Consider the following 25,075-nt stretch of genomic DNA (forward strand, 5'->3'; position numbering starts at 1 on the left):
GAACCTCCTCCCCCCCCCCCCCGATTTTTTTAGAAAAACAGTATCCTTTTGATACCTGCATTTGCAAACTCCTCAGGCAAAGTCTAAGGACCCTGGGGCTGACAAGCACCAGTGAATTCTCCAGACGCTCTGATCCAGCAGAGCACAAGTTAGGCCTGCTCTGGAAGCACAGACGCACTGCAAGAGATGACTGGCTTTATAGGAAACACAACAGATGCTGAGGAGTATTGGGAAGAAACTTAGTGGAGCCCTCAAGAGCTGGAAATGAACACGCACCAGCTTCTCACGTGCTGTCAGATATACACAGCCATAACCTGATACTCACTGATGTTATCAGGAAAAGGGCAAACAAGCTGCAATTGTAGAGAAGAACTACAAAGGCAATTTACAACCATGTAAAAATAATTGCATTGAGTATTCTTTCTATAACAGTACAACCAAAAAAACCCAAATCAGGATCCAAAGGCATCAGACAGAAAACAAAACAAAACACATTTTTTTCAGGGACATTCCACAAATCACAAAATAAACAGTGTCTGGCATTTACCATATCTGAATTTCTACAACCCCTTCCCATACTAACTTTGGGACTGACTGAATTTCAGTTGATTTCTTTTCATATTGTGATCACAGAACCATAGAAGAGAAGCCACTGGGCAAGAACAGCGGGTATCTGGAAAGTGGCACCTCCATTACAGATGTTTTCATTGCAGAACCTACAGCCTGTTAACATTGAACAAGGTCAGGAAAGAAAGCCTGGTGACTGCTAACACACAAAAGAACATAGTTTAAAGATGGACACTTTTTTCTTTTAAACTGATTTTACAAACTAATTCCCCATAGGAAAGCAGGCTCCTTTCATCTACTAAAGCAGATACCTGTAAGATCAATCTTAGCAGCTAATTGTGTTTCAATAACCAATCGTAGTGAGAAGCCAAAGAATAGTGCAGTAAAAGAACAGATTTCAACAGACTCGTTCAAAATTCTGATGTATTAAAACCTAATCCTTGGGGGCGGAATCCAACATTGCCTATAGTGCTCTGTCATGTTAGATTTTTCTCTTAAGATGTAAGAACATTACAGTGAAATTACCTAAACTAAACAAAAATATTTGTGAATATTCAAAGATTTCAAGTGATGTTAAAGGAGCACCTTAGACACGCTACAGAAAAAGAACATATTCAAAGACAGTATGAAGCTACAAATAAGCTTTGAAAACTAAAATGTACCATTTGTCAAATTGACAGTCTAAAGTAGCTTACTTGCAAGGACTGATGCGTATTGCATAAAAAGCCAGAATATTAAAAAACAGCAGAGCCAAACAATAAATTACAATGTATCTGTACATCATGCTTCTCCCCTTTTATCAAAGCATACTATCGGTTATGCTTTCTCCCCACCTCTTACAACAAGGTTTTAAAGATAACATCTGCACATGTTAAGGACTAACCAAATGATTAACTACAACTGGGAAGAAGACTTTTTTTTTTTTTTTAAAAAAAAAAAGGACAAGAAACTGGTATTTCATTTCCTAACCCACCAGTATTTTGCTATTCTGTGAAAGGATGGCTAGCCTTTGAGGAATTGGACAAAGCAGCTAACTACCATGAAATTGTATACATCCCAGGTACAATATTGAACATACTGGGGTCCAATAACAATTTATTGGTAAAATGACACTTTTGAGCTAAGCTTATATCTTTAATTAAACTCTATAAACATTAGTAATATTTAAAAACTAGTAGAAGCAAGTATCTTGTATCAACTTAATTAAAAGGACTGTAGGGGGAAAGAGCATGGGTTTTCAGTCCACAAGGCAAAAACTAAGCTGAATGCTTCCAAGATGAGTGCTTAAAGACAATTGAGAGGGAAAGGAAAGCCCACAAAATCTTACCAGAAATTCCAGGTTAGAAATATAAGAACAGAAAATCACAACTTGTTTCCAAGTATTCCTTAGTTCCTATGCTGCTGCTTTTCCTGTGAGTTGAAGATACATGGCTACAAGGAAAAGTGTGCCACTAATAAGGCTGATTCCAATTAGGAGACTACCAGCTATTAGAACAAACCTATTCTTATGCTGATTATAGGCTTATTTGGTCAACATGACATAAATCTCCTAACCTTTTAGAAGAAGTAATAATATTTTTAGTTAATTCTGAAATTACTGCTGAGAATAAGAGGTGAGTTCCTTTTGGAGAATGATGACTTTAGAGCTAGAAAACTTCCTTGCCTCAGGTTTCACGTGCTCTTACGTGCTACAGGATTTAACTTTGCTTTCACTAGGGAAAGTCATGTCCCCTGTGTAGACAGGGTCCCAAAAATCCTGTAAAACTGAATGCCAGATTAAAACTGAATGCCAGATTACAGATTTCTGGTTTTACTACAAGTAAAAGAACACTGCATTTCTAAACTCTGTTGCTAACAGGCTAGAGGTCTCGCCTCTAGCTTGGGTATTCTGGGAGGTGGCGGGAGGACGACACACTAGTGTTGTTGGTTTAGTTTAAACATTTGTCTTTCAACTACTACACTCCCTCTTTCCTCCTGAGTCTTCACACTGCTCTTCACTCTGCGTTCTCCATAAAGTCTCAGTACTGAGACCTGCCAGGTCTGCTTGAATCCAGAAAGAAAAATGTCTGTTGTCTAAACTGGGAAGTTCTTATCAAAATCCTTCCAAGTTCTTGGCAATATAGTACTTAGTAATTATTTAAATGACTCCATACTGACTTGTCAGTATTTTTATATCAATTCTTATACAATATAGATTACATTACAATTAAATTTTCAGTCAATAGTCTTAATATTTTTAAATGTTAGGGTGGATTGTACTTTGAACATTAAACTGTATGAACTGTGATAAGGGCCCACCCAGTCATTCTCCCCCTTTCTTCACACTGTAGATTTATTTTAAGAGGAAAATTTTTCTACATGCAGAGCATTAACACCAAGGAACTGCTTTTATTTAAATATCAAGTAAGCATGACCCTGAATTCATTGTCTCAGGCAAACATGTCACTGGACATAAAAATTGTATTACTAATGAATTAGTGTCTTTCCTACAACTGCTGGTTAGTGCTTACTTTACTGTGAAAGTGTGAAAATGTAGAAAACCCAGTATGTCCTTCTTCCACAACTAAAGGTCTACTTAGGGCTTCAGAGAAACCTTGAAATAAGTATCATATGTTGTGTGGCCTTTAGTTTTGGCTGATTCATCTTCTTAAGGCAACGCTTTGTTCTTTCCCCCCCTCCCCCCTGCCTTTTTTTATTTCCCCCTTAATGGGAAGAGACTAACTGTAATTATGAAGTGTCAGAGAGTTTGTACCCTCCCATAAAAAGCAAATCACTATCTCCTTTGTAAAAACAGCAGCCCTGTTGATAAGACTCCAGCTATTTATGGGACCATCCTGAAATGCTTACTTTAGCCAGTCCTTACCGATAGGCTATGCAGTGATCAGCTATACTTACTTAAAATCTACTCAGAGCGGTATCTGTGCAAATGCAATGAAATCCAACGTTCTCACTGAAAGACAGGAGCCATCATTTTTTTTTTTTTTTTTTTTTAGTTTTCATAAACTCAGAGGGCTTAAAAGCAGAGTAGTACTTCTACCATAAATTCTATAACTGATTAGCATAAAAATGACAGCTAAAAATTACTCTTACAGGTATAAATAAACTGGCACATATGAACTGAGCATTCTCTTACAAAGATCAGAATTTGGATTACCTCTAAGGGACTCTGCTTGGCTGTGCAAGCAGCTACATAGAGGGACTGACAACACAGCAGACAGTACAAAGGTGGAAAGCCACTTGCTCAAGTTCCCATTCAGGATAGGGAGGAAATCAAGGAAGCTACAAAGGTAGCAAAAGAAACATCCTTAAAGCTTTTCTGTGTTCAAGATAAACTCCAAAATGCGCTTCCTTCTACTAAGAGTTTTTGAAAAACATGGCATGATCATATCATCATGCATTTTAAACAAACCAAAGTCCTTAAAAATGTTTACTGTTAACTTTTTAAAAATATAGGTAAAATAAAATGAAGTTATATACTGAAACACTTGAAAAATATCTGGCCATGAAGTCTGCTGAAATTGCAAAAAATTGGGTCACTCTCAAGTAAAAATTATCTAATCAATATCCTGAGTCTGATCTGGTAAGTCATATGAAATTGATGAGTCACTTTTAATCTGCCAAACAAAAGTCACGTACAGTGAAGTCTATTTTGAACAAGTTCATTATATTCTCAAGCTAGTACACACCCATTTTGACCAGAGGGAATTCCATTGTCCCTAGAGGTACCTGTACACAATTGTTTGCCATGCATCCTGTTATGAAAAAATTCAAATGCATGCAATTAGCCACAACATTTTACAGTGAGGAGTAACTTTAACATTGGTGAGAGCTGTCTTTTATCCCCTCCCGACAAGTAAAAAAGTCAATTCTCCCCTACGTGTCAACTCAGCGTATAAAAACGTATACGGTGTAGACCAGGGGTTTATAACACTCAGTTTTAAAACACGCACGGAATTTCATTTGCACAGACAAACAAGTGTTTAGTAACATCATTTCCTGCACAACAATGAACACTTACTAGATTTCCCACACTCTATGAGCTTATTCCAACTACACACAGAAGCTTGAAAAAATATTCCAAGACATCATTAGTGTCAGATTGCTACCATTAGTTCTAGATACAGTAACATCTCAATAACAGTAAGCATGGATCATTGCTTCATTCACATTTAATAAAAGTCTTACAGAATTATTTCTTTAAACTTGTGTTTATTTCCAAGAAATAAACAACCACGTAAGATAGTTATTAGTAAAACTAATGACCCAGATATATGGAAAATGAAAGCTTTAGGAACTGAAAATTGCACCCAAACCAACCAAATATGAAATCCATCCCCTTAAATTTCATTAAAGCATCTACACATTGTCAAGACTGCTTGTGTGAGAAGGCTTTTTTTCCATTAACCTAGAAGCTTTCCTCCTTCAAATGAAGGATGCCCGCTTTCTCACTACCATATCAGTGCCTCTTCACCTCTAGTCTTACTGCCTGGAAACAAGTCTCTTTATTGTTCAGATCTGAACGTCTGTGCTACACTCCAGTCAAGTGAACTAAGTTCCATCATCTCCAATTTCATTCCAAAAAACACTTGTCTGCATTTAATACAATACAATTTGAGGACAGAGTCTGAACAGCGGAGTACTTTTAGAATGAACACCTGAACTACATTAAGAAACCAATATAAGCACTTCTGCATCTCATATCATTAAATTCTTACAGCTATACAAACACATCAATAAACCACCTCTCACCCAAGAAAGTGCTGGCTATGGAAATTATATACTGTAGAAGTTCAAAGAAAAATAGTACATGGGGAAAACAGTAAATCCAACATGAAGTTAAAAATATGGAGTGGAAGAATAGCTAGCCTGTGAGAAATAGGCTATTTTCACATGATATAAAGACCTCTTAACAGCATTTTTCATTTATTTCTAACAGATAATTATACAATCTATATAAAATTTCTAACCCAGTTCTACATCTGTTTAAGAATGAAACTCTTCTCCAACAATACTTATATTTTCCATAAACTGGAACTTACATGGACATAAAGGTACTTGTGACATTGTTTTTGACAGCTATTTAAACAGTTAAGTTTTTCTTAATAGACCATGAGCTTATTTTTCAGAAGTCCAAGAATGAATTTGACTGCACTAAGTAATCAACAAGAAAGGAAAAAATGATGCCTGTAGTCTCATTAAAAAAAAAAAAGGGGGGGGGGGGGGCAGTTTCCTAGCAAAAACTAGGTGTATGAAATACATCCCAAGATAGCAGTGAAATTAAAACAACACAGCATGGACACAATGTAAAAATGGTATCAACTTGAGGTGGTGATACAGTATTTCCAAACAAGGTTCAAGTAAAGCACACCAGGGTTTTAAAATGCAATGGTTTTTTCTTCTTTTTTAATGAAGGAGAAAGAAAAGCTCTCACATTTCACAGATGAAACCATGTCTAAAACAGCCTAAAGCATTGCAGAAGACTGCATTTGGTGGCAATTCATGGGATAAGGTCTATTACACACTTACAGATAATCTGATATAGTCTGTCACATCCAGCTTTTCCACCCCATGTCAACCCTTCAATGGATCAGGCAATCCAGTTATCACACACCCATGTTAGCTCAGTCAGTCACAACAAGACATGCCATTATTTAAAGCTGCCTTCTTAGTGGAAAACCTAGAAGAAATCCTTAGGTGTGTGGGAGCAATCCTGTGCTTTCAGTCTCAGCCCTCAAGGATGCCATGTTGGAACACCTAAGTCTTTCAAAAAGTTCTGCAGCAGAGCATTCAACCTTTCTGCATTAACAACCACCCCAGAATGGTTTTCATCCCTAGAGCAGAAAGATTATCAAAATTAAACTTGCCATGTAGCAAGCCACAAACCAATATTTTTTCATGAAGAAAAGTCCTCACTAAAGCAGCAATCACAAGTGGCTAACCCACTCCCGAATCAAACTATGTGTTAGCCACAATGGTCCAAGACATGATCTATCTTTCTTCACACAACATGGCTACTTCTCACTCCGCCTGATTCAGAAAAAGCAGAGGTGCTACACTGAAGCTGTAATATCCAACCTTCACGTGATATTTATCTCCAGGGCAGAAAATAATTGGATGTCACACCTACTAACTCAATTTCATTCTGCTAATTATTCTTTAGTGATATTTTTTTTCTTTTTCTCCCCTTGCCACCGCATTTTGAATAGGATTAATGAAATCATTGGTGAAATTATTTTGAAGACTATTGATCACATACATACAGTAACTACCCCCTCAATACCTCTTCAGAAAAAAACAGCACATAAAAAACCAGATCAAGTTTGATATATTTATATTGTAGTATGCAGAGAACAAGATCTAAGACTTAACTCAATATCTAAATTTTTACTTTAAAAAAAGCTTAAGACATGGTTATTCCATTCTTACACCACTACAAAGAACTAACCAGTGATATAAACAACCAATGAGCCTACTTCAATTCAATAAAGCCAGTTCTTGCTTCTGCACCACTCTTTTCCCCAGTGCTGCACAGGATTCTGCATAACGTAGGTTTTTGTTCTTGCTCCTCAGTGTGGTTCTCCAAGAGACTCGCAAAGGGGGAGCACCAAAATCTTTAATGTCTTGTTTCTGTTATTTAGAAAATACATTTACAAGAAAATATATTTATCACTAATATTCTATGCCAAATATGTATTGGATTCAAGCTTTTAGATGTAAGATTATGACGGTTTTGTCAGTTAACCTGATGATCCAAAGGCTGAACTGAGAGCACAGCATATGCTACAACAAAGAGAATATAAATTATTGTTGGCTGGGTTGGTTGGTTGGTTGGGGGGGGCGGGGGCGGTTTAAAGGCAAGTTTTACAGAGAGTCATAACATAATAAACCTTTGCATGATTCTAATGACAGTCCACTGTCTAAATGCTATAGAACATTTAACATACACACACAAGTGCTAATCAACTGATGCAACCTTCAACCCCAGAAGGACTGAAAGGCATAAAAGCTAGCAAAATAAGCAGCAATACTGTATAAAAACTTGGTGGTTTGAGTATGTGGATTTTCAGAAGGAGGGCAGATTCAACAGTTAAAAGGTACATAAGAAATCAGTCACATGATTTCACAAGGTAGCATACACAAAATAAAACATCCATGCACAATATTACAGATAATACCTAGAGATTTGTAGTTACTATATGTCATTATCCTTCAGAAGGGTATAACAGGTCAGCAGGATGAAAGGCCCCCAGATGGCCTCTGCTGCCTTTTGGTTTGGGGAGCTTCTGAGTATGATGAGCTGTGCAGAACCCAGGAGAGGGCAGGCAGCTGACAAACTTCCCTGCTCCCCTCTTCCCCGACAGGACAGTTGGGGGCTGAGCCTTCCCAAGCAAGGCAGACAAAACATACACAAACACGCCTTGGAGGTGGCATAAAAACTTCCTTTGGCACCAGTAGGATTCCAGAGTATTTGGTGTTACCGAAGAAGCCACTAAAGGCTGCTGAACTGAAAACAAACCTAAGAACCGTGCACAGCAGAATGGGGTTTGGAGAACTGCTCCACCAGCCCTCTCCATGCTCTGCCACATTCCATATTTATATTTATTCCTTTTAAGCACCTTCACTATTCTAGTTTCCATTATAAAAAAACCCACAGCTTTCAAGATCCACAGTTCTGATAGATAGACAGATAGATAGATTCCCCTTAAAATGCTGGCAGAGTGACAAAAACCAATATTACCTGCAGACTTGGCCAACTCTAACATCCCATCACACATTTATAAAGGTTCTAGTTATTAAAACATCACTATGAGATTAATATACACATAAGAATTAAGTTTGTCTCCCTCAACATTAGTTCAAGGAGCTAACCACTTTATCCAAAGTATTTATGTGAAAGCACCCTGGAGACTGTACATCAGACATGCACCAGCTAAAGGGACTGCTTTGTCAGCAGACAGTCTTGCCTCGGCAAGCCAGTGGCATCCTGCCAGAAAAACACCTGCAGACTGAACAACCTCCAATATAATGTACAATATACACAGAGAAGAACAGAAAAACAAAACAATGACAGCATTAATTACTCAAACAGCTCAATGACTCACAAGTGGGACAACATTTATGCCAAGTTAACACAGGCATTTCTTCCCACTGGCTAATTGTAACATTTTGATCCTGCCATCAAAACAAGTTTCATTGCTACCTAGTGGCTTGCTCCCTGTATCCCAATTACTCACAGAGAGGATGGTCTTGCTCAACTCCATTGATCTGCTCCAGAGCACGATGGTTTGTGATTTATTTCATCAAAAACAGCACTACTCCTGAAATGGCTTCTTCCTCTCAACTAGGGCAAAATCCATCCTAACATGTTTGAGCAGCACCTTTATTTCTTATTAGTACATTATGGTACACTGTCCCCTGCATTTCACAGCTCTAGCAACACAGAAAACGTCGGGATTACCATACTGCATTTGCTCTGTTCATGTAACATTCATCCAATGTAATCCAATATAATGTTCATCCAATAACTTGTGTCCTCACACTGGCCTGTGCCATATGTATCATGAAATGGTAAGAGGATCTTTGAATACTCTTGCCCTTCAAATCAGGTTTCCTTCTACTCTTCAAAAAAATTATAAGGCAATTTAAGTCACGAAGGACTGAGTTTAAGCTCTTTTCCAAAACACAGGCTGGCATCAACTCAGTTATCTCGTTAGCTGTACAAATACTCAATTCCCGTTTTCAAACCTGCTATACCTGCAGGCCTTAACAATGTTCTGCAGCAATGTTCACACTTGACATTTCTTCTTTTTCCCTTCTATTGCACCAGAGACACTTGCACCTAACACTGTTTTGCAAATTGAGACAGAATTTTTTTCAGTACCTCATTTACCAGTGTAAATCAAGTCTAATATTAAGAAATAATATATATTAGAAATATACCGAAAATAAAACAAAAAACCCAAGGACATTTTATTTACTATTTCAGCAAATTTCACTCTTAAATTGTGAATCTGGTAGAAAGAGCTGGACATAAAGTGTTCTGTATACAATAACTTCAGAAAATATGCAAGTTAGGTTTTTTAAGTGCGGTCTAATAACTCATACAAATATTCTATATTTCTTGAAAAGTATGGGAGAGACCTTGTGAAAACTAATAGTCCGTTATCACACTGTTACTCGAAGTTAAATAACCATAATTCTCATTTTACAATCTTCATCATTTTAGACACCAAAATTATCAGCCGTTGACTCTGGCCAATATTCTTAAAAATATGAACCCATAATTTAAGTTAATAACTACTGTTGCTGATGTTTCTATAGTTACTCATGAAAGGGTCGCAGCTCTCTGAGGTACATGCAGTCTTTAATAATACGCTCCACCACAGTACGCTGAGAATCTTTAATGATTAATTAGGCTTAAGACCAAGTTCCTGGTAAAGCACAGAATCCCACAATACACTCATTACCTACTGAAGCAGCAACAAAACAACTTTAGATTTTCAGATAAACTGTGACTTCATGTTCTATCTTTGTGTTCTGGCAGGAGGAGAACCCCAAGTCCATGAGCTCCCCAGCCAGCCACAGCCCACAGCAGCAGCCAGCACAGCAGAGTTCCCACCATAGCACCACTAGGTAGGGTGATGACACTTTGGAGGTACCTCCTTATTCTCCCACCTTTCCTCTCTGACTCCATGGCGCGTGCAAGTTTGCATTAGCCTCCCTGGAAGTTCCCTGAAGAGATGACAAACAAAAGCAATATCTGTACTGGGCAGAGCACTTAGCAACAAACTGCTAGACTAGGTAGAAATCAAAGTGCATCAGCAGATCAAAGTATGGGACAATATCTGTCAAAAGACCTACACATTAAAACAAAATACAATGCACTTGTACCTCTCTGGATTGCTGCTCTCATGTTGTCATTTTGATTTTCTATTTCTTTCTTACATTTTTTCTTTACTTTGCTCTTAACTACACAACACAGGGAATAATACAGAAAGGTAATTACCATTAATCACGTCCAGATATTATATGTCAATATTTGCTTGGGAAGGAAATGGAGAAGTGTTGTAGAAAACATTTAAGAAGGTAGAAGGGGGGTGGGGGGGGGGAGAGAGAGAGAGAGAAATGCATTCAGGCTATAAATCTAACAAATAACATTTTAAAGCCCTGCAGTGTAAGAAGTAACACTACTTTGAATGTTAGTGACCAATTCCTTTATTTTCACTATACCTCATGTAAGAGACCCCTTTCATCTCCAAAACTCCCACCTGCAATTGCATTTGTGACATAACTGAACTTAATTTTGTGTTAACAAATGTCACTATTGGAAAATGAAGCCTCTTGTTTCTGCATTAGCTAAGGACTTCCACCCTACTTAAAGGGCAGCTTTACCCTTACACATGCCAGACTTCTGCCTGCACGAGGATCAGTCTGACCACTGAAGATATATTACAGACATACACACAGAGAAATATATATTTATTTTAATATATACACACACCAAGATATAGAATGTATTATTAAAATTATATATTATACTAGGTATAATTATTGTATTACATATATCTGATAATACTGTCTCTAATATATCTGTGATATACAGAGCTACAATATATAATGTATCTAACAATGTGTTACACACTATATAACTGTATATATCTGTATTTTTATATACAGATATATAGTGGCTATAATATATATTTTATATATTATATAAGTGTTTATATCTATTACGTGTATTATAGCTAACAATATTATATGTATTATAACTGTAAGAGGAATTACAGCAAGTCAAGCATGCTTTCACTTCTGTGTTTTGATCCTAGAAATGAAATTACAGAGCTGCAAACAACATAAAAATTGCACACGAGAGGTCAAGTATGTGCCTAATATTCAACATTCAGAATTTGCAGGTTTAAAAAGGAATGCTAATTGCAGTGAAGCTACACTTACCTGTTGTTGAACTTTATGACCTTTTTGGCTTCTCACATCCCCAGCAATGCAATCAAGTCCAGGCCAAGTGAACTCTCAGGAGTTTCTTTGAGTTTCTTGGGGCAGGGGAAGAATTGTTTGGGGTTTTTTTTGTTTGGGTTTTATTGGGTTGGGGGGAGTGGGAAAAGTGATAGTTTGGTTTAGTTTCTGGAGGTTTTCTGGTCTTTGTTTTGTTTGGTATTTTTACAACAGTAACTTCAATGAGTGCTAGATTGGGGGGGGTCTATTTCTTAAGCTGAAAGAATACAGAGCTAGTTAAAAAGCTGAAAACACAACAAAACAACTTTTAAGCTGTCAATACTACACCAATTTTGAAGCCAACAATAGTTAATTAATTCATTTCTTAAATCCTCTGGGATGAAGTGATAAGTTCGCTTTGCCTATGAATTGCTCTAAATATTAATTTTTTGCTTGCCTACTGGGACTAAATCAAACACAGTTAAAATGGTTACTGTGGTTACAGCAATGGATCAAGAAAAAAATAGAAAAGTTATTTAACCCTCAAAATACAAACAAAAAGCCTACAGAAAACAGCAAAGCACTGCTGGCATTTACACGATAAAGAAAAATACAGATCTACATTTCACGCAATTTCAGAAACACAAGGCTCATGATCCCAAATCCCCGAGAGGTTGATTTTTTTTTTCTCTCCAATACTTATAAAATACATTTACACGATTTTTTTCAGAACATAGCCATAAATATATTACTACATCATCTTTACAATCATTATAAAAACAAATTGTTTTACCAACTAGTGAGGGAGGGGAAGAACAATGTCAAAATGGTTACATATTCCACCTAAAAGGTGGAGAAGGATGCGAGGGGGGGGACAAGGAACACACAACAGATATACTTTTTATGTTAACTTGCTAAAGGCAAAATAGTATTAGGACAGTTTCCAAGTGAAATTGTATTGAAATTATGTTGTCACAAAAAAGGTCCATCTGAACAGCTCTGCATGTTGCTCACACAAACAGCACTAAAAGGTAACAGCAGAAACCCACAACTTTGAAGAGAGGTATAAAAAACCAAAACCAACTTTCAAGTCATATCCTTTTAAATCAAACAGCAATATTTAATGGTTCTGTAACAAACTGTAATTTAACCATTAAGCCACACTTAAGGGTGATAAGAGAACAGCTCTCTTATCACAGGGCTACTTTCCTGGCAGCAACGCTGGCAAAATCTCTTCTCCAGCTTCCAAGAAGAACACATGCTGCACCTAGCCACAAGGGACACACATACTCCAAAGCTGCTGAAGTGGTAGCAAATCCAATGAAATCAAAACAAGGGATGAGGGAAAAACTGAGCTCATTTTGAAATTAAAGAAAGAAATCTATAAAATACTGTAACTATTTCAATAGCCATTGCAGCAAAGACATGTAAGCAAGGCTGGGTTTTCTCATGCATGCAAACGCAACTCTGCTACTCCTTGTGAGCACTATGGCTGCTCTCATCTACAAATCCTACCTAATTCTAGTTATTTACTTAACAATAAATCTATTTTACATTATTTCCTTTTTTTATCTATTGCAGGTTTCCCCCCCATTCTTCAATAAACACACTACAATCTACATCTTTAATAAAGTGCAAAAAATGTAAAGTGCCAAAATTTGTAAAGTGGCTTTTTTAAAACCAGAATTTGCATGCTTTCTGTGATGTGTTTTTGCTTTCATTACCATGGTTCAAGAAGTGGAAAATCATCAGCCACTGCTTCTTCATAGTAGATTGTGTTAACGAAATCATCGTATTCATTACTTCAGGAAAAAGTTGGAGGACCAAGCATCTACTAGCCATACAATAAACATTAAATAAACCCAAATACAGACAATTTTCTACATATATGAGGAATTTTCCTAAAATGTTAAAAACATCTTCTATTGCATTCTTATTTCAAGGATATTAAAGTATCAGCCCCTTATCCCACTCACCTGTAGAAAGTAAGAGTTTCAGCTAACACACGTCTGTAATTTGGCCAGCTTCTCAGACTACCCTTGCAGTTTCCATGTACACATGGAACAAGGCAGTCCAGGGAAGCATAAATATTTCAGTAAACTCCAGGATTTCTAAATTATACGCATCATCAGTCATCCAAGGCTGGAGCTGCAGACAGCTATTTGCAAACAACCTACCCTCTGATTTGAACATAAGTTCACCCAACTCCTACCAAAATTCAGCCTTCCCCCTGCATGTAATAATCCAAGTATGTCATCTAATGACTGCTTGTGTTTTATCATCATAACACAGTCTGATGCATCATGAAGCTTAAAAAATTCTCAATCTGCTCTCGGAAATTTACCTGCCTCATTAGTCTTCACTTCTCTGCTCTACAGACTAGCAATGACAAAACAAAACGAAACAAATTATTAAAAGCAAGCTATAGAGGATGTGGAATTAAAGATCAAGCCAACATTTTTTTATCGCCCGGTTATATTGAGAACACGCTACTCTTAGACAGCTCTAGATAGCTTTGTTTCTAACATAACGTGCTTGTTTTGAAGATGAGCCTGCCTTCCCTTTTACTATTGTCTGAAGATGCATGTAAAGCAAATATTGGATATTGAAATACAATCCAATAAATTATTTCTAGTTTGCTAGTTTGGAGAGAGGAACAGATCCAGTAGTCTTTCATAAAGCAATACGGAAAAAATTCTAGATTCCAATAACATTGATCTCCCTGCAATCTCTGTCCAGCTGCATTATTACATCTAAATCATCATCTTTTCCATCTGCCTAAGTAGGATTTGAAGTTCTTCTGAGAAAAGACCTGGTGTCTTCAAGTGACTTGCAAAGTTCTGGGTCACTGTCTGACAGCACATTTTATGCAAAGGAAAGGAAAATATGTAAATCACTTGAGATACTTTGTCTTTTTGCTCCCAAGTTCATTATTTATTGTATATGTAAATGATGCCTAGGGATAACACTAACATTACAGTGTTCACATTGCTGTAATATCTGGTATTCTTACATAACATATCATCCACAATACTCACCAGCCCGTCAAATGCCATTAACCAGCGTATCTCCAAGAACGGCAGAGAGATGTATTCATTTTAGACCAGATATTTTACAGACATTGAACTATTTCTTTCATTATTAGTTTTTCTACTGCCTCAGGACAACTGTCAAGAGTTCTTTCCACCTCTCACTACTTCTTCTAGAAGTAAATACAACCTTTCAGTGCTTTTATTTTCAACAGAAATGGGAGTCTATGAAAAATGGGAAAACATAAAGAACATCACTGCTGTCATTCTGAAGCAGCCCAGCAGGGGAAGGGGTAGAGAAGATGAGACTACATGCAATGTGGCTTTCTGGTCCATCACTTGTGTAACAGATTCACTGCATTACAATAGGAAAAACAAATGTCCCCTTTTCCTATTCTTCCTCCACTACCACTGTACTTCAAAGCCCTACATATAAGAGAGTTTCCTATGGAATAGTTAGCTGTTTCATTCAATAGGAAATATTTCCACTTGGTACAACAGACAAACTCCACTTTCAATTTTCTCCACAAGGAAGTGGAGAACACTGTGATTTCAGTGCAAATGAACCTGCAGCTCGAGGTTATCTAAGAGTAAAAGTCCTTTCCATCATATTAATAATTTTTTTAATATAAATACAATATGGAACATTCCCAGGCTTTTCAACAGATTTTTCAAAGATGGAGAAATCCTACATGAAACACAACAGCAATCACGTGCTTTGTCTCACAGAATTATTTAATTGAAAAAGCAGGTATTGCAACAAAACCATATTTAAGTATTAGCTACAGAAGTGCTGACTCATTAGTCCACTATTGCAAAGGGCTTGGTCTAAAACAGGTTCCTACCAGGCTTTCCTTTATGCTGCCCTCTATCACAAACCAAAATTCCTAAAGCTACAATTAAGCCCAATGCCTACTAGAAAGATGAGAGCTATGAACTACTACTTCACTGGTAATTTCTAAAGCTCGTGAAGGATGAAATTAATTATGAGCAACCCAAACATCAGTTAGCCTCTGTACAGAAGAGATCAAAGAATTTCATTAGCTGACTCGTTTTCCTTGAAAGTTTTTAAGAAATCTCTCTGGCAAATAACCCAAGTTCAGCATAATACAAATCCGCTTTAGTAACAAACTCCAGTTAAGGATCAAAAGTTCCTCCTGATGATACTTGCAGTTAGGGCTACGTTACCAGTGTTGAGCAGACAGAGTAACAGACTGGATCAGGCCAACAGCACATGATAACCCAAAGGAGTGGCAAGAAGAGAGACCAACTAATACTGAGCAGTCTAAGAGGAGGAAGAAGAAAAAGCTTATTTCTGATTCAAAGGAGTTTGACATGCCCGTCTTTTCAGTGGCAACACTTTCTTCCTCTGATCTGCTGATGAAAGGAGAGCGTATATAGGGAAGGAAGGGAAATCCAGAAGGAAGGGGGAAAAACAATCCGTATAAGCAATTTTCTTTAAGCACCTTTAAGAATTTACTTGAATTAGATGATCCTGCAAGAAACTACTCCACTCTACAGGCAACATGCAATGGTGACTCTAAAACAAAAAGTGCTCTCATTCTGTCATATGAGAAACAGAAAATACTAGATCAAACCCAGAAGAACTTAACCTGCTCATGACAGCATAGAGATGCCTCACAAGGTAAAATTCAGTCCAAAGAAATCAATGTTGCTGTTGCTGGGTTTGGATTTTTTGCGTTTGGCTGTTTTGGGGTTTTTGTTAAATTGGAAAAATTCAGGCAAGACAGGGTACTCCTATGATGTATCCTAGCAGGAGAAAGGCTTCCTACACTGCCAATAACACATCAATTGATGAAACAGGCCTTGTTAAAAAAGTAGTGTTTCCCTCTTTACCCACTGACACCTTAAAACAACAGAAACAATGTACTTCTCTCACTGCAATGGGAGTTGTTGTCTCTCTGATGATTTTCAAGACTGCAATAAACCACTTTAGAAGTCTCTGAAAGCACAGAAAGCATGTCCTGTGGTCAAATGACTTCAGCTTTGACAGTACATAATCATTTGCAGCTGACAGTACCAATTCTAATACATACTATTTGTCTACAAATTAATGGAAAAATAAGTACTAGTATTTGCTTCCAGCTAATTACCCAGCTCATTTCATGTGATACAGGAAGATGTGCTCTAGGTAAGTTACCATCGATTTTTAAGTTTCCATCAACTTCTCACCTGTCAAAAAAAGTCAGAGAATTAGAAAAGCTATTTCATTTTGCTAATCACAGCTACACAGAAGTTGAGGTATAACCCCACAAGACACCTCTCTATACCTCATAGTTAGCAGGTAAGCAGAATGTTTTCAAGCTCTCAGAATTCTGCTCCCTGGGTGATGTTTGTCCATTGAAATTTGCATTACTTGAGGATGAAGGTAAAGGGACAAAGCTCCTCTCAACGACTGAATATTACTTCTTTTTATAGACATTCTATTAGGTCTGTGTAATAAACACAGTTTTGCACATTCTGATCTTGTAGGCAGTGACGTTTACACTACCACGCACCTTGTGAAAGGCCAACTACAACAAACAAGAAGGCAGGGGGACATGGAGAAAGGCCAGGCAGAGAAACACAGAACCTGGTGTATCACAGTGCTCTGGGAACAGCACAAGAAACTCTCTTCCACCCTTAGAAGACAGAGCAAAAAGGAGAGGTGATATTTTTAACAAGAGTGCTTCAGTTAATATTTCAACACAACTTCAGTACTTCTGTCTGATCAGTTGGTTTCCTTGTTCAGGAGAGGAGCAAGGGAGAGGTAAGAATATTTCAAAGTCCCAAATATGTTATATGATACACCAAAACCCAAAATAAAATTTGAAATCATGAGTTTTGTGCTGGGACAGTCTTTCAGGTAGACATAGCAGTAATTATCCCTAAGACTCAATTCTCAGACTTTAATGGTATTGCTGCTTAACGGTGGATAGGACAAGTAATTTCCATAGTAAGTGCACATTTGTGCCACTACTGAGAGAAGAAAATCATAAAAGCCTGAAAGCAATTATCCTACAAATGGATACAAAGGTCTATGGCAGACTGATAAACCCCTGGATGTTATGAACACTTCCTATCCTATATGTCAACCTGGTGAAGACACCCAAGTGATTTTCTTTTCTTTTTTCCCCTTTAGTAGAATTCAGTAAAGCAGGGAAACGTTGTTTAACCCACTGCTTTCTAGTGAAGACAGACAATTGTTAGACAGGAGCATAACTTTGGACCTAACAACAGATGTCTTCATCACAAGGGAAGATCTATTCTATGTCAGAAAGGAAATTTTCAACTGAAATCTTTGGGAGCTACGAAAAACCACCAGTTTTGCAAATTCCTGCTCCCAGTGGAGGATGAATTTGACCATACCTTCTTCAGCACAGATACAGAACAAAATTTATTTCAAGGAAAAAAAAAAAAAAAGGCATAAACTTTGACATAAAGTTATTTAGCCTTACACCTTTAATTTCTTCGAAGGGAAAAAAAACACATACATGACAGTTCACTATGTTGCCCAGTTCACCACCTCAAAACTGAAAAAAATTGGAATGAGCATAAGACAACTGTATACACAACAGCTGACAATAAGATACCACATAAGAGCTTTTCCTATGAAAAATGAAGTCTTTCTTCCACTCTCCATGTGCACTGCTCTCCCAATTGTCTTTCTCACTCCTGTCCTTAAAACTAACATTAAGTTAACAGAATTCTGCAATAGTGAAAACTTCTGACTAAACATTAAAATAAACTTCCTGCTTTTTAATTTCTAGAGTAAAACCTTTAAATGATAGGTACCTTTCCGTCATGTATTCCTACATTAAAAAAATAAATAAAATTTATTTACAGATAACATATGTAATATTACCATCCTTCCCATGGAAAGAAAACATTGTTGAATTCACCAGGAATGTCATTATTCACATACATTGTTCCCACAGTAGAAAAATCTCCATGTAGCCAGATTTAACACCATAGCAGGTTTATTGCAAATATCATCCAATCTGCATCAAGTTTCCCATACCCATCCTGAAATGTGTTTGGAAAACTGGGCCCATTAAGAATGAATTCCTTCCTTTCTGAACACACACCCTTTTCTGAGATCTGTCTTAAAGCACAGACAAGACAGGCACATGGAAAACAACATTTGTGATTATAATAAACTAAAAAGAAAAAAAATTTTAAATCCTATATTGTGGCTTTCCTTTCCAACTCTGAATGTTCAAAAGTCAAGGAGCAAATAAAAATGAAGTGTCAGAATGATAAACCTGAACCCATAAGCAAAGGAAGGAGGCTGGCAAATGCAAGCTGAAGATGTTTTTACAGACAGGCATTCCCTGAATTTTTCATTCTCAAAACCAAGGCATGGGAGTGGTCCAGGATACTTTGAGGGAAGCAAAACAGACCAGAGTTTAATTAAAACCTTGACCTATCAACACATTTCATAGACTAGCAACTCTATTCTAGGAGACCCATGTAACCTAATTATAATCTCATTACAGTCTGGTAAATAAGTTTTGTTTGCATTAAATATAAGTAAGCAGCCACAAAATACACAGAACAACAACATTCAACACCCTACCTTACCAAAAGTTATCTGAAAGTCTTTCTGCTTTTTCTGTCATCTCTTTTCTCATGAAGACCCTGATGGAAATGCCCATATACAACGGTATTTCTTAAACTGTTCTCTCATTGGGGAAGCATTACATACCATATACGTATGGGCTGGATATCATTCTTCTAGGCATGTTCATGCACCTCCAGGAACACTGAGGTTATACACAGTTACATATGAAAACTGTTATCAAGCTTAAATAAAAGTTATGGTTTTGACCCATGACAGATGCTTCTAGATTCTTGTGCAACTTGTTTAAAAAGGAAACAAAAGAGCAGTATTTCCCCATTTTATCATGAAATGCTGGTTTTTAGAGAACAAAAAAAGGAAGAATTTGCCATATAAACGTACCTAAGATGACAGAGTAAGGAACAGGACATCAAAGATTTCATACACGGGAAACAGAAGCCATTCCTAACTGATCGCTTACTCCTATTGTAGACACAACCTCCATACTGTGAACTTACAAAACATAAGGGTAAATAAAATCAGCACATTTAAACATCATTCTAAAGGTGAAGACTCAAGTGTTGAAGGTGAGGGGCAAGACTTGTATCAAGAACTATAGCATATGAAGAAAACTGTAATTCTTAAACCACATGGCATAAAGCAGACATTTTCCCTAAAAAGACAGAGATACCAGTAAGAATCAATCATATATGGGCTCCACCACCTTCTCACTCCAACAAGCTTTGCCTTTTCATTTCACAGTGAGATATGTACTCTCTCATACTTCTGTTGTCTGAAATACTCCTGATTTTTGTTATATGTGCTTAACACCACAGCCTGCTGTCAGCAAAAATCAAGACAGAACAGAGCAAGTTGTGCCTTCTGCAAGCCTGCTGCTTCTGAAAATAAGTTATTGTGACATGCCTCACGTGATTTTTTTTTTTTTTTTTTGCCTTCTCTTAAACTGGCTTATGTGCAAAATTAGACTGATGTTTAAACAGTGTCAGCCTGTCAGAGAGAGAAAACGACAGTGCTACTGTGACATGAAACATGACAAGAAGAAAGATTAATCACTTAGTTGAAAGTGAAAAGTTGAATACAAGACGCATAACCATGTGCCTCAAATTTGTTATAGCAGGTGAAAGACTGAATGCTGATCCCAAGATATGCTTCATAAATTCCAGTTAACTGAAAAAATTAGTTTATTATAAAAGCAAACATACTTTGAAAACAAAGGCAAATGAGTTGAAGGTAAAAAGTTCCCTAGGGCAAAAACCTTTTTTGGGGGGGTTAAAATTTATATAGAGTACTGAAACAAGTTAGCTTCCTACTCAGCACTGGAAAAGACTTTCCAAACAGGAAACAATTTCACTGAGAAGAAAGAGGGGGTAAGAATTCAGCTGTAAATAAAGCCAAAAAAAAAAAAAAAGTCATGGCTACAAAGTGTTTCAAGTGTTCATTCCACCGTTTTACTTCAACTCTACTACAGCAGGATATGCACCTAAATATTTTTGACCTCCATTTCCATTTCTCCCTGAAATGCATCCTGCCGTTGGGCACCTTTCAGAATGATTTCTGGTTTTGTGCAGGTGGGTCATACATTATTTTACTTATTAGACATATTTGAAGATTGAAAAGGTTAGTCAGCACCGCTATTAGTAAACAGGTTAGCAAACTTTGCAGGGGAAACAGAAAAGTAAAATGTAAACTAATTAACATTAAATGTATCCATAGTAATGCGGTAAGTGACAACCACAATTTCATGATATAAAGATTTTTAATTCTTGAACTGATAGGTTATTTTGTTCCTAACTGCAGCACACCTGAATTTCCCCACTGTAGTAAAAGGTATAAAAGCATGGAAATAGCAGGTGATTTACTTGAAAACGATGCAGCAGAAACCAATACAAAAATATTTCCCCTTTTAACAGAAGGTTCTTGCCTCCCTGGCCCAAGCATATCTAACAAGTCCTCTATGTGCTCTGTAGTTAAACTATTCTCTGAAAAATAGTTCCCTATCAAACCTTTTTCCCTTTCACACATTTCAACCCAATTAAAGACAAGAAAGATTAGTGTGAAAGAGACAGTTAATTTTAGAAAATTTATGCATAGACCCAAATGTGTTTAATTACTTCACTATTTCCCACATGTAGGAAAATCATTTTTAAGTAGGCTGTAAAACAGTGTTTTAAAAAGTAAAATCAATGACAGGAACAGTCCAGTACAGAGCTATCAAGTGGACATCAAATTAAAATTTAGCTTCTTAAACACTTATTTCATATTTCATCAGAAAACCACAAAACATACTCAAAATTCTTTGCTTATATGCTTAACATGAGGACACTGTAAGGAGTTGTTTGGTTTTGGTCTGGTTTGGGGGGGGGGCAGTTGTTTTGTTTGTTTGTTGTTGGAGTTTTTTTGTGTGTTGAGGTTTTTTTGTTTGTTTGGGGGTTTGTTGTTGGTTGGGGGGGGGTGGTTTTGGTTTGGGGTTTTTTGTGTTTGGTTTTTGGTTTGGGGGGGGTTTTTTCCCACACAATGGAACTCGCCTCTCCCTCTCCTGCTGTCCTCTTCCCTTCTCCCAGGACAGGATAACATAGAAACAAACGCTGTGCTTGAGATGAAACAACAAGAAAAGCCCTAGTTCAGTTTGCCCCTTATCTATACCAGTACAAGGCAGCCATTCCACAGCCCACAAGGACCCAGTGAGAGGAATAGAGGAGTCCAAGCTAAAGTATGCACAGAAACCTCACAGCTCCTTCAGACTCCTACAAAAAAGACCGAAGCTGTGCATTTACAAAAGTGGTCAAAGACTATTTTTTTAGTTACTCAGTTTTGCTCCAACCAATGCTCACAGTACCTAACACAGCATGATTCATTCAGAAAGCCAATGACAGAAGACTTAAAATCTTACAACTTTAGAACCATTCAACAACAGAGTTGGGAGTTTTCACTGGTTTTGTTCTGGGAAAGGAACAAGGAAAAGAGGAGCAAGAGGAAGAATATAGCCAAGCTCACAGTGAAAAACCACTATTTTTAAATAAGGCTTGTTGAGCCAGAGACTTGAGAACTGTGATTTGAAGGCTATGCATCCATGCTTTAGATTTCACATGGAGCCAAACCTATGAATGTCAAAATTCACATTATTTGTACCTGTACAACTCCACACAAAACTTAACAGTTTAATTATCCATTTTCCCCCAATCAAGATATACATGCCATTATTCTTGTACCTATAAGCCTATGCAATCTTTTGAAGTTGCTTCAACACTGTAGAAAAGGGAAATAACACCTTAACAGCTGTTTAACACTTAAATGACCAGGCTTAAGTTACTGGGAACTGGCAGCTAGAGCACTTGGAGGCCCACTCTTCAGCCATGTGTCATCAAGATAATAGAAACTCATTTTGTTCAAGCCTGCCCCCATCCTTTCTTACTTCCCCACCAAAAATACTTCAGGAGTCTTTATTGGCACAAAGTCATTCAGTTACAAGACAGCCCTTAAAAACTTTGAAAGTCATGTTGTGCACCACTTCTTTCAAATTTACAATTTGCTCCAGAATGTAAGAATCAGCAATGTCTGTTCAACAATAGTATATTTTAAATCTATGGGAAGAGGAGCATGTGCTGAGGTACAATGCACAGAGCAAGCAGCTGTCGAAAAGCAAATAATCCACAGACATTGTCTAAAGGCAGGACAAACAAGGACCAACTCATGATAACATCTGAACACTGAACATCTAGGAATCAAAAGATTTCAATTCACCTTAAAAAAATTTCGCCCTTTTGAAAAGAACCATACATTGACTTAGACTTTTTTCTCCAAATGTTTCTGTATCTTTCAAATACAAATGATCTATTCATGTGTCATTTTAAAAGCTCCCTTAGTTCTGTTTATTCAGTTCCATTCTTAGCTGAAGCAGAAGCTTTCAAATGAAATATATAGCACAAACTCAAAATCATATAGAATTACAAAGGAATTATACTGCAAGCCAGTGCAGAGCGAGCATCTTACTCCAAAAGACTGAAGTTCATCCAGACAGACAAACGAAGAGATACTATCTTGTTAGTTCATCTGATCAAAAAACCAAAAGACAACACTATCTAAAAAATAGAGTATGTGATCACACTATTTAACTGTTAACTTTATTTACATGTCACACTGCTGAAAGCCAATGCATGCAGTAACAAACAACTGAACTAAATACAAATTTTTTAAAAAGTCTTTTACAATTAACAACTGGGAAGAACAGATCAATATCTAATTAATAGAAAAGGCATTTTTTGTACAAGACATGTCTGTTAGACCCACTATAAAAAACTGTTACACATTTCTCAGTACTAGCAAGCTAACAAAACACTAGCTATTAGAAATAATAAAAAGTGGTAGATGACTCCAAACCAATAGCTTTTCTTTCTTCTCCTGAAAATGTTTAATTGCTTAAAATGTCAATGCATTCAACATGCTGTTTATTATTCTACCACTTAACTGCGTGTTCAAGCCTTCTTTCCTAAAATTTTCTTTTTGGATACACTACGAGTACAAAACCATTTTAAAAATATAATGCACCATGCTTCTGCCAGAAGTACTATATTATCACTAACACAGTGAGCTAATGACTGAAGAGGACAAGAAGTATGATTTCACTAGCACTCAAGTGTCACACACCAGGTTACAAAGGAGAGGGGAGAGAACATAGGTGCAGCAACCAGCTGGAAAAGAAGAATGATGGCCCAAGCCATCCATAAGACACAAAAAACAACAACACAAGCCTTGCCAGACCCTACACGCACGCTTTTTACAAGGGGACTTGATCACATAATCAGCAGCAGAGCTGATATAGTTCAAAGACTTACAATGATAGACCAATGTGCTCCAGTGAAATCGGCACTCTGACTTTAGATTTACATGATGACAAAACCTTGCCACAATATTTAGCACTGCTAATCACCCAGTACCATGCCATTACCAACAACAGGTCCCACTGCATACTGCCCAGCGACATGGAGAACAGCTGGAGACCCAATAATAATATACTGTACTGCCCACACCCACCTGGGGATCTGCAGGTCTTGGGGAGGAAGCAGATAAGGGAAAGAATCCCTCTGCATTGAAGGTGATAATGAAGAGAGAGACAGTGTCCCAGTGGCACTAGGCATTGCAATCTCCATGGCACCTTTGTGTAACAGATACAAAAGGCAAGGGCAGGCTGGGGTGGAGGGAGACTCATTGTAATGCAAACACAGCTTCATGAAATCATACAGATCCTTTGTGCAAGCCATTTAACAGCATATTACTTAGTTATATAGGCATCAGAGATTCAAACAGCATAGCTTACCACTAGATAATTCATTCTCTAGGCTAAAGGTGTGAAAGGTCCAGTTGGCTTGCTCCTAAAGTCAACCTCCCTTGTGTGCAAGCTAAAAGCCCACTCTTTGGCCAGTTAACTGAAGTCTACAAAGCAGTGGCTCCTATGCAGTCTCCTGCCTGTAAACTACTCTCCTCAGCTCTCTGCAAGGCATGCTATCTGTCTTGTGGCTTCTGTCCTATGGAGATTTTGCACCCTGGTTTACAAAGTCAGCAACTTGGCTACTCCAGGTCAATTGATATCTGATGTTTAGATCTGCCATTATTTCTTGAGGACATACCAATTACAGTGCCAAGTTACCTAAATCAGAAACAAATCTCTGAAAAGCACTACCAGCAAGAACACAAACACATGAAGATGCACACTTCCCAGCTCAGAGTCAGTGTATAATACCTATTTAACACTTGTTAGCAGAACGTGAACCTGGAGACTCCCTTTACTATCAACAGTGCCCCCATGCATAATGGAAGAGGACTCTGGCATACAGACCCACAGCCCTGCAGCTCTATTTGTGGCTGACTTTCTCCATGCACAGTAAATTTTACTATTACAAACACTTCTGAACTGGCTGTGGCCATTTTCAAATACTGTCTGCCTCTTGAA

The 25,075-nt window shown here is 37.4% G+C and overlaps 1 protein-coding gene across 1 annotated transcript in view; it reads right to left on the reverse strand.

The window, feature by feature from the left end:
* PARD3B (par-3 family cell polarity regulator beta) overlaps positions 1–25,075 on the reverse strand; it is a 430,355-nt gene that overhangs the window by 359,127 nt on the left and 46,153 nt on the right. The gene's annotated exons all lie outside the window — the stretch shown is intronic.

Source organism: Haliaeetus leucocephalus, unplaced genomic scaffold (assembly GCF_000737465.1).
Source record: "Haliaeetus leucocephalus isolate CR32 unplaced genomic scaffold, Haliaeetus_leucocephalus-4.0 Scaffold1, whole genome shotgun sequence".
NCBI lineage: Eukaryota > Metazoa > Chordata > Aves > Accipitriformes > Accipitridae > Haliaeetus > Haliaeetus leucocephalus.